The sequence below is a fragment of the Cydia amplana genome, chromosome 16 (genome assembly GCF_948474715.1).
Source record: "Cydia amplana chromosome 16, ilCydAmpl1.1, whole genome shotgun sequence".
Lineage (NCBI taxonomy): Eukaryota > Metazoa > Arthropoda > Insecta > Lepidoptera > Tortricidae > Cydia > Cydia amplana.
The window spans coordinates 13,581,157-13,591,282 of NC_086084.1; the positions used below are offsets into that span (position 1 = coordinate 13,581,157).

The following is a 10,126-nucleotide window of genomic DNA, read 5'->3' on the forward strand; positions in this document are numbered from 1 at the left end:
TTCACCCTCTCTTCTTGACATCACCCTGGTCTCCTCTCCTTCGCTAGTTGGGAAATATAGTCAACACTCTGCCGATGCATTCTCTTATCATGACTTGCTCTGTTTATCATATAAAATTCGTCCCCCTAAAGCAAAACCCAAAATTATTATGCAGCGCAATTTTAGTAGGTTGAAGGTGGCGGAACTTCGCGAAGACGCCTATAATATTGATTGGAGTGTGATCACAGATGCTGGCACCGTAGAAGACAAAGTCGCTCTTTTCAATTCTCTACTGATTCAACTTTACGATGTTCACGCTCCGATCCGCCCAATCAAATTAAGGCATCTCCCTGCTCCCTGGTTGACTGACGAGATCAGGGCGTTAATAGAAAAAAAGAATCGAGCTAAATGTAAATTTAAATTGAACGCTTCTGACAGGAACAAATCCAAATATCACGCGCTGAGAAATCATTGCAGCACTGTGTGTCGTGATGCTCAGCGGCGCCACATTCATAAGTCGGTGGTAGACGGTCAACCAGCCAAAATTTGGAAATGTCTAAAATCTTATGGAGTTGGAAAGCCTGTAAATAGTCCGTTACCCAACGGCCTTAACATAAATGACCTTAACCAACATTTCTCTTCCTCCACTGTTTTTAGTGGTCCAATTAAGTCTAAAACTCTCAACTATCTTTCTTCCTTGCCAACTCAAGATTTTTCTCCCTTTTCTTTCACCGAATTCTCTGAGAGTGACGTCGAGAAGAGCGTTTTATCCATAACATCTAATGCTATTGGCGTCGACTGTGTGGGCCGGAACATGATACTCCCTCTACTTGACCTCCTTCTTCCCATCATCACCAATATCTTTAATAATTCAATTTCTTCATGCAGTTTCCCTAATTCCTGGAAAGACGCCGACATTATTCCCCTTCCAAAAAAGTCTAACCCGTCCTCCTTCTCTGATTTTAGGCCTATATCCATTCTCCCATTCCTCTCAAAAGTTTTAGAGCGTCTTGTGCAGTTGCAATTAACTTCTTTTCTAAATAAAAACTCTCTCCTAAATCCTCTCCAGTCAGGGTTTCGTTCCGGCCACAGCACGGTCACCGCACTAGTAAAAATTTCCGACGATATCCGATCTGGCATGGATAACCGAAACCTAACGGTGTTGACGTTGCTAGATTTTAGCAACGCCTTCAACACCGTTGATTTCGACATCTTGTTGGGGATTTTGCGCTCTCTCAATGTGTCCCCTGCAGCAGTGGCGTGGTTTCATAGCTACTTGGATGGTCGTCGGCAACGGATTAAAGCTGATAATTCTTCATTTTCATCTTGGTGCAGTACGCTGGCTGGCGTTCCGCAGGGTGGCGTGCTGTCCCCTTTACTTTTTTCTATTTTCATAAATTCTATTACTTCAAACCTCCTTTCTTATTATCATCTTTATGCCGACGACCTCCAAATCTACTCTCAAGGCCCGGTAGACCGTTTACCCCAACTTATCAATTCCACTAACACCGACTTAGTACGCTTATCTGAATGGAGCTCTTGCTATGGTTTAAAGGTTAATCCGTCCAAAACTCAAGTAATTATTATTGGCAGCCCGAGAAGCATAGCAAGGGTCGACTTCGAAAATTTACCTGGTGTTTTTCTCGATGGGGTACTTATTCCTTTTTCTAACCAGGTTAAAAATCTGGGCGTGATCATAGATCGAACTCTTTCTTGGATTCCGCAGATCAGTGAGGTGAGTAGGAAGATCTTTGCTACGGTTGGTTCCCTACGTCGAATTCGTAACTTCTTGCCTCTCGCCACTAAAATTGCGCTGGCTCAATCTCTCCTCCTGCCCATTTTGGACTATGCGGATATTTGTTATTTAGACCTTACTGAAGAGCAATTGAATAAACTCGAGCGACTTCAAAATGTGTGCATTAGGTTTATTTTCGGGTTGCGCAAATTCGATCATATATCAAGCTTTCGTTCGCAGCTTAAGTGGTTGCCTATCCGTTTCCGTCGCAACATGCATATTCTCTCCCTCCTGTATGCCACACTGTTTCATCCCAATACTCCCTGTTATCTCAAAACCCGGTTTAAATATCTTTCCTCCATTAGAGGCTCTCAAAATCTGCTACTTGTTCCTCCTCCTTCTTCGTCAAAATTTTACATTAACTCTTTCAGTTTTCGCTCTGTCCGGCTGTGGAATGCTCTGCCTGTTGATATCAAACGTGCTAAATCACTATCTATTTTTAAAAGCCTATTAAAAAATCATTATTTATCTCTTTCATAATTTTTTCAAAAGTTTTCTTATAACTCCTCGCCGTTGTCCTTTAGCCTCCTTTGTCATTTACATATTTATTTGTTATTTATATAATGTTTATATAGTAATAAATGTAGTATATTTTTATATCTTATATTTGTAGTGTATGTATTTTATTTTATTTTTATTATTTGTTTTATTTTCGCGCCACCCGTTAACTTGAATCTGTTTCGCCGTCTCACTATCTGAAGGTTGTCTGGAAGAGATCGCTATTTAGCGATAAGACCGCCTGTTGTTACCTACATTTTTGTACCTGTTCATACTTTTGTACTATTTCTTTTGTAGTGTGCAATAAAGCATTTTATTATTATTATTCTCTTCATTTATTTATCATCTTAAGTTAGGTTAATTTATAATATGGATATAAAAATAAAATACAAAAACACTTACAAAAACAATACAAAATACTTATAAACATATTATAAAAAAAACCTCCCCCCTTAGAATAAAGATTGGGCGTTAGCGCCTGACATAGACTAGTGGCGCCTGATCTTTTAGATGTCGCAGAAATAGTAGAAGCGGGTGATATTGGTTGACAACGTGGTTCGAAGTCTTCATCTTCATCTTCTGTGACGCAGCTAGTTGAAATTGTAGTCATGGGGATTGCGACATGGGTTCTCTGTTGTCGGGATGAATTTGCGAAGCAGTTATTAAATATCTGGATGCATTCGTTGGAATCTCGGTTTGGAGAATTTGGTGCTCGACGGCGTAGGAGAAGTCCACTGGGACAGCGTTTGCATATTTTGTATACGATATAGGCTAACATCATTATTCCAAGTGTAAAGTAAATCCAAGAGAAGGTGGATGTGTTTCTTTGAGTAAAGGTTGTGGATTTGATTTTCTTTATTTCATCTCCATATTTGTCTATATGGGTTTTTATCTGTCTTAAGGAATCTGTTATATAGGTATATTAGAGGGTAGACTAAGATATGTCATGTGTCAAGGGCAGTTGCAAATATATGTGTTAAGCCAGCCTCATGGTGTTTCATTTAATCAGACAAATTAATGGCGACGAATGGATAAAAGTTACAAATAACTACTTTAATACGCGTAAATAACTTAGTGACTGTGTAGTTATCAAGGAAAGTGTTAAACAATGTCGATTGGCAAGATTAAAGAATTCGACGTGATTAACGGTAACTGGCTATCGTATTGTGATCGAGTGAAAATGTACCTTACGGCAAATGACATAAAGACCGAACGTCATCTACCAACTTTAATTTCACTAGTGGGTGATCGAACATACGAACTCATGGTGAACCTTACTAGTCCTAAGAGCGTTTCGGATTATAATAAATAAATAAATAAATAAATAAATAAATATTATAGTACATTATTACACAAATTGACTAAGCCCCACGGTAAGCTCAAGAAAGCTTGTGTTGTGGGTACTCAGACAACGATATATATAATATACAAATACTTAAATACATAGAAAACAACCATGACTCAGTTATATAGTTTTAGTTAGTAGTCAGTATTATAGTTTTGATCAAGTGGTGAAAATTGTAGGGAATCATTTACAGCCTACACCGTCTGTAATGGCGGAACGGTATCGGTTCCGGCAGCGGCGCCAGCAGGCTGGCGAGAATGTGGCACAATACGTGGCGGAGCTTAAGCGGTTGTCCAGATACTGTGAATTTGCGGCGGCACTGGATGATAACATGCGCGACCAGCTAGTGTGTGGAATCACGAGTGAGGTTATTCGGCAAAGGCTCTTCGCGGAGCAGAAACTTACCTATGCGACGGCGGTTACACTCGCGACCGCTTTAGAAACCGCGGAGAAAGATGCTGCGTTGGTTGACGGCAGCGGGAACCGTGGCCAGCTACAATCGCAAGAAGGGCTGAATGCCGTATACGCGAGCAACTCGCGGGGCGCGGAGCGGTGCACGGCATGTGGCGGTTATGATCATATTGCTAAGGTCTGCAAGTTTACGACATACCAGTGCAGTGGGTGCAAGGCTATTGGGCATTTACGAAGAGTATGTCCTCGTCTGCAGCCGTCCCGGGAAGTGGGGCCTGCGAGGAGTTTCGGCAGCCGCAGCCGCGGCCGTGCTGGATCGCGGGGGCAGGGGCGCAAAGGACAAGCGACTCATTTTGTCACAGAATCGTCTGCTGAGGCTGAGGAGGAAGAGGACGTGTCTTCCGAGGAGGAGCCAATGTACCAGATGTCTTTAAAGAATTATCCTGCGGTGAGCGTTCTTATCACTATACATAACAAAGTAGTACCCATGGAGGTGGACACAGGGAGTGCGTGTTCATGCATAAGCGGGGACACTTACAAAGAACTTTTTAGTAGTGTACCTTTGCAATCGTGTCCAATCTCACTTAGATTTTATAATAAAAGTGTAATTAAACCTTTAGGTATTTTGCGTACAAATGTTGCGTATCACAACATAAATAAAATACTAGATTTGTATGTAATAAACAATGGTACAACTCCAATAATCGGACGTCAATGGCTTGCCGAATTGTCAATTAAAACGCCTGCGATCAAAAAGTGTAGCGTAAATGTAATGCAGTCTGTATCGGAGGTCAAGCAAACGGAAATTGATTTAGATGTATGTACGCTTGTTGACAGATATTGTAAATTGTTCGACGGAGCGCTGGGCCGGTACACGGGCGGCCGGGCGACGCTGCACGTGCGCGAGGGCGCCGTGCCCGTGTACTGCCGTGCGCGTCCGTTGCCTTATTCACTGCGCGGCCAGGTGGATGCTGAACTGGACGCTATGCTGCAATCTGGTATTATTGAACCCGTTGAATTTTCAGAATGGGCCACGCCATTAGTGCCCGTTGCTAAACCAAACGGTAAAATAAGGGTGTGTGCTGATTTTAAGATTACTCTTAACCCTGTTTTATTGGTAGATAGGTACCCATTGCCAAAGGTTGACGATTTATTTGCGGGGCTCAGTGGGGGTGAACATTTTACAAAAATTGATCTGTCGTCCGCTTACAACCAAATCGAACTTGACGAGAGTTCAAAATTGTTCACAGTGGTTAATACTCATCGTGGTCTTTTCCGCTACAATCGTTTGGTATTTGGTCTATCGTCTAGCCCGGGGATTTTTCAAAGGGTTATGATAAATTTAATGAGGGATATACCCAATGTGTCGGTATTTTGTGACGACTTGTTAATAACGGGGAAGGACAGAAAATCTCATTTGGAGTCCCTAGCTGCAGTGTTTAAAACCTTAGATGCTAACGGATTAAAACTAAACAAAGACAAGTGTGTTTTTTTTGCTGATTCAGTGTCGTACTTGGGTCACATTGTTGACAAAGGTGGAATTCGGACAGACCCAGAAAAGATAAGGGCAATACAAGAAATACCAGAACCAAACAATGTAACGGAATTACGATCCTTTATAGGGCTAGTTAATTTTTATGGAAGGTTTGTGCGGAATTTGAGTACTATTTTATCGCCTTTGCACAATTTATTAAAAAAAGAAACGCCATGGGAATGGTCACGTAGATGTAAAACGGCGTTTAAATATGTTAAAGATTTGCTAACAGGGGCGGAGGTATTGAGGCACTACGATCAGGATAATCAGCTGATTCTAACTTGTGATGCGTCATCAGTAGGTATCGGCTGTGTGCTATCGCAACCCCAGCGCGGCGGCGGCGGCGGCGAGGGGCGCGCGGGTGGGGAGCGCCCGGTCGCATACGCATCCCGTGCGCTGTCCCCGGCCGAACGCCAATATAGCCAGATACAGCGAAAAGCACTTGCTATCATTTTTGCGGTTAAAAAATTCCACCAATATCTATATGGTAGGCGCTTCTTGCTGCGTACTGATCACAAACCCTTAGTGTCTATTTTTGGCCCAAAGGTGGGCATTCCGCCTATGGCGGCAAGTAGGTTGCAAAGATGGGCCGTAATTTTATCAGCGTATAATTATGATATCGAATACGTGCGTACGAATGACAACGGAGCGGACGGGCTGTCGCGGTTACCGTTACCTTTTAACAAGAAGCTAGATCCTGAACAAACTTACCTGCATTTTGCTCGCGACGCGTTTTTATTAGATTATAACATTCTTAAAAGCGAAACCGGTAAAGATGCAATATTGAGCAGAGTAATAAGTTTTGTTCGAGATGGTTGGCCGGTTGAAAATGAAATGCGGCTACTGCAACCGTATTTCAATAGGCGAGCTGAGATTTATCTTGAATTAGGGTGTCTAATGTGGGGGCATCGGGTGATTGTTCCCGAAAAATGCAGAGATCGCGTGTTGAAGGAGCTGCACGAAACGCATATGGGCATGGTTAAAATGAAGAGCTTAGCGCGTAGTTATGTATGGTGGGCCGGCATCGACGAGGCTATAGAGAGTCTGTGTCGCACGTGCGAGACGTGCGCCGCGCATGCCACTGCGCCGCCGGCGCACGCCCCACGCCCGTGGCCTTTTTGTGTTCGACCGTGGTCTCGGCTACATGCAGATTTTTTGGGGCCGTTTGCGGGTATGAAGTTTTTCATTATTGTCGACTCCACTTCGAAATGGATAGAAATATTTAAAATGAAAACCACGACAGCGTCCGACGTAATTGGCAAATGTCGACGTCTTTTCTCACAATTTGGATTACCCACCCAATTTGTTTCTGACAACGGGCCACCTTTTACGAGTGAATCGTTTAAGTCGTTTCTAAGGTCCAATCACATTGAACAATGCTTGACAGCGCCTTACCACCCATCCTCTAATGGTGCCGCAGAAGTTGCAGTTCGTATTTGTAAAAATGTAATTAAAAAGGCGTTGAGCGACGGTGTTGATGTTGAAACGGCTCTCGATAGGTTTTTGTTGTTGTATAGAACTACGGAACATACCACTACCGGGGAGAGCCCCGCTATGGTCTTACAAAATAGGTCGTTACGGACGCGTCTCGATGCTATTAAACCTGATAGGTCAAAAAGAGTGGAACAAAAACAGCAATTGCAAGTAGAGACAGCGGGAGGTAGTTGTCGAGAGTTTAGTTCGGGGGAAGAGGTATACATTAAAGACTTTAGTCGTACTCGTAATGGTGTAGGGGACTGGACGCCGGGTCAAATTGTTCAGCGTGTTGGGTCAACCAACTATAGAGTTAGAGACAGTCTTGGTAATGAGGGTCACCGACACATTGACCAATTAAAACGGCGGTCTAGAGTATCCTTGGCAATGGGAGGTGGTGATACAACGGGTCCAATAGATACGGGTAATCAAATCGATACTAGTGACAACAAAAGAACAACCCCAAGCAAGGTGTATAGTAAGAGACCAGAACCAGTTACAGCATCCACCAGCTCAGCAATAACTGAGCCTTCAGTTCAAAACGAATCTCCGGTTCGAGCTGAACCCTCAGCTCCCGTTGGCGAAGGTCTTGCTAGAAATTCTCCTCAGCAAGAACCAAGCCCTGAACCACCTTTATTATGTAAGAATAGACCCAAACGTGACAGGCCTACGGTTAGACGTTATGGGTTTGAATTTGATTAGTTTATAATATGTAATTACTTAATTAGTTATCGGACTTGGTAGTTAGGTACTTGGTGAACTTGTAATGTTATAAATTTAACTTTAAACATGTATGGTTAACTTACTAGTTGTCTACTTAAATAGTTGTAATTAATATATTAGCGCGCGCTGACTTAGTAGTAAGATGTATTAGCATAAGTTGTTATGTACTTATTATGTTAGTGAGACCTAAATTAAGTGGTGAGGTGTTATATAGGTATATTAGAGGGTAGACTAAGATATGTCATGTGTCAAGGGCAGTTGCAAATATATGTGCTAAGCCAGCCTCATGGTGTTTCATTTAATCAGACAAATTAGAATCCAAAGGCAATTCACTAATTTTGATAGGCATGAGGTCGGGTTTCTCTATGTTTTTAGGGTTCCGTACTCAAAGGGTAATAACGGGACCCTATTACTAAGGCTCCGCTGTCCGTCCGTCCGTCTGTCACCAGGCTGTATCTCACGAACCGTGATAGCTAGACAGTTGAAATTTTCACAGATGATTCACAGAATACATCTACTTACCAAGTTTCAACAGTATAGTTCTTATAGTTTCGGAGAAAAGTGACTGTGACATACGGACGGACAGACGGACAGACATACAGACAGACAGACAGACAGACATGACGAATCTATAAGGGTTCCGTTTTTTGCCATTTGGCTACGGAACCCTAAAAATTGGCCAAGCCCGAGTCATAGCTCGTGGCACTTTTCTCCGAAACTATAAGAACTATACTGTTGAAACTTGGTAAGTAGATGTATTCTGTGAACCGCATTAAGATTTTCACACAAAAATAGAAAAAAAAAACAATAAATTTTGGGGGTTCCCCATACTTAGAACTGAAACTCAAAAATTTTTTTTCATCAAACCCAGCATACGTGTGGAGTGGAGCATGGATAGGTCTTCAAAAATGATATTGAGGTTTCTAATATCATTTTTTTCTAAACTGATTAGTTTGCGCGAGAGACACCTCCAAAGTGGTAAAATGTGTCCCCCCCCCTGTAACTTCTAAAATAAGAGAATGATAAAACTAAAAAAAATGTATGATGTACATTACCATGCAAACTTCCACCGAAAATTGGTCTGAACGAGATCTAGTAAGTAGTTTTTTTTAATACGTCATAAATCGCCTAAATACGGAACCCTTCATGGGCGAGTCCGACTCGCACTTGGCCGCTTTTTTAGGGTTCCGTACCCAAAGGGTAAAAACGGGACCCTATTACTAAGACTCCGCTGTCCGTCCGTCCGTCCGTCCGTCCGTCCGTCTGTCACCAGGCTGTATCTCACGAACCGTGATAGCTAGACAGTTGAAATTTTCACAGATGATGTATTTCTGTTGCCGCTATAACAACAAATACTAAAAATAGAATAAAATAAAGATTTAAGTGGGGCTCCCATACAACAAACGTGATTTTTGACCAAAGTTAAGCAACGTCGGGCGGGGTCAGTACTTGGATGGGTGACCGTTTTTTTGCTTGTTTTGCTCTATTTTTTGTTGATGGTGCGGAACCCTCCGTTTACCCTTTACCGCATACGATGCCATATATAACGGACTATAACTAAATAATCATATTGATGTCAGTGTACAGTCACCTGCAATAATATGTTACTCTTCGAAGGCCGCAAAAATATGTGACACGCTCTTATGGCTCAACAAATAAGATCGTGCCAGATATTTTTGCGGCCTTCGTTGTGTAACATACTTATAATTGCAGGTGAATGTACATTCGCATCGGCCTGTTTGGCTTTTGCGGAAGGTAGGTAAATAAATAAAAGAATAAAAGTGAGAGTTAAAGAACTATAAAATAAACTCCATTTTTTTGTAATATTTCTTTATTTTATATACAAAACCGTATAAAAATGATTTAAGTACATACAACAAAGATAGGTAAGAAACATTTTAAATTTTACCACATAATATATTACACTGATTTAAACTTTCACGATTTTTACACATTATTAAATTATACAACGGGACTTAATCGCGTATCTAAGTTTTAAGATTTACCTCCGACGTTTCGAGGACGGCGTTGTCCCCGTGGTCTCCGAGACCGTGGTCACTTAGATACGCGATTAAGTCCCGTTGTATAATTTAATAATACATAATATATTATACTCGTGGTGTTCTACTAAAGTAATACCTATTACAATTTAGATCCACAATAGTTTAATAGATAACCTCTAGCCTCCCAGAGACCTATAAAAAGGTCTCATGTTCCATTCTAATTTGAATCTTATTTTTGACAAGTCAAAGTTGAATTTTTATTGGTTAGCTTTGACGTCTGGGTGGCTAGAGAATAATATTGCTTATTTTAAAAATAATTACGTATTTATGGCACTTAAAATTATCCTTTAGGTACTTAATTTAAT

General features: G+C 41.6%; 1 long non-coding RNA gene across 1 annotated transcript in view; it reads right to left on the reverse strand.

Moving 5' to 3' along the window:
• Window positions 1–10,126, reverse strand: part of LOC134655134 (uncharacterized) — a 154,579-nt gene that overhangs the window by 116,694 nt on the left and 27,759 nt on the right. The window lies entirely within an intron of this gene.